This window comes from Rhinopithecus bieti, unplaced genomic scaffold (genome assembly GCF_001698545.2).
Source record: "Rhinopithecus bieti isolate Rb0 unplaced genomic scaffold, ASM169854v2 scaffold_68178, whole genome shotgun sequence".
NCBI classification, from domain to species: Eukaryota; Metazoa; Chordata; class Mammalia; order Primates; family Cercopithecidae; genus Rhinopithecus; species Rhinopithecus bieti.
The window spans coordinates 425,793-426,768 of NW_016825878.1; the positions used below are offsets into that span (position 1 = coordinate 425,793).

Sequence of the window (976 nt, forward strand, 5' to 3'; positions counted from 1 at the left end):
CCCTGACGATAAGCGGTAACACACCAAAATATGGACTCATCTTCCACTCCACCTTCACTGGCCAAGCAGCTGCCAGGAATAAAGGCCGCATCTCCCGATACCTGGAAAACAATTGCAGTACTGCCTCGCAAATCAACTGCTTTGCTGAGGTGCTCCTGAGCGTATTTGGGGAGACGCTTCAAGAACAAGTTGAAGACTGTCTTTCTATGAGACTGGAGAGATTCCATGAAAGAAACCAGATGTCATGAAGACAGAAATGGTTCAGGCAGAGAGAACTGCTGCTGAGATTATTAGGAGGCTGGAGAAACAGGAGTAGAAACGCTTAAAGGTGGAAAAGAAATGCTAGCTGCGCTTGCTGTCGTGTCTTTGGAAAATAGCAGTAGAACTCCAGGAGTATCCAAAGATAAGTGTGAAACCCAAAAAGAAGAAAAAGCAAAAGCCCCAGGAGGCTCCTCAGGAGAATGGAATGAAAGACCCATCTAACTATTTCTCCAAACCTAATAAAAGGAAATATTTTTCCAAGGAGAAATTGGTTAGTAGCCATCGAGAACAGACCACTGGCAGCATCAGTCTTCCCAAGAGGAAGACATCTTCACCCAAGAAGGAAGCAATTAGTGATCCCAAAGAGGCAGGCAACAGGAGGGTCGCTAAGAAAAAGAGGAAATTCTCCTTCAAAGAGGAAGGAGCCAGTCAGTAGTTGACCTGAAGAGGCTGCTGGCAGCAAGAGCAGCTCCAAGAAGAAAGTTACATAAAGTACCCCAGGAAGATTAGAATGCAAATGGACGTTCCCTGTCAGGTGGGGCACATCCTACCCCAAGGCAACATTTTCCATTCCCATTCCCATTCCCCAATAAAAAATTCTCACACACAAAGCATATTGTGAATCCTAAGGCAGTATGATTATGGATATGCACAGAAATATACACTCCTTCACCAAAAGGATATTCATAGGCAGAAGTACAGACACTAGAAAAAT

At 44.6% G+C, this 976-nt stretch overlaps 1 pseudogene; it reads left to right on the forward strand.

Annotated features, from left to right (window-relative positions):
• The first annotated feature begins 244 nt into the window (after nt 1–244).
• On the forward strand, nt 245–752 carry LOC108522780 (nucleolar protein 56-like; annotated as a pseudogene).
• Nucleotides 753–976: the final 224 nt, after the last annotated feature.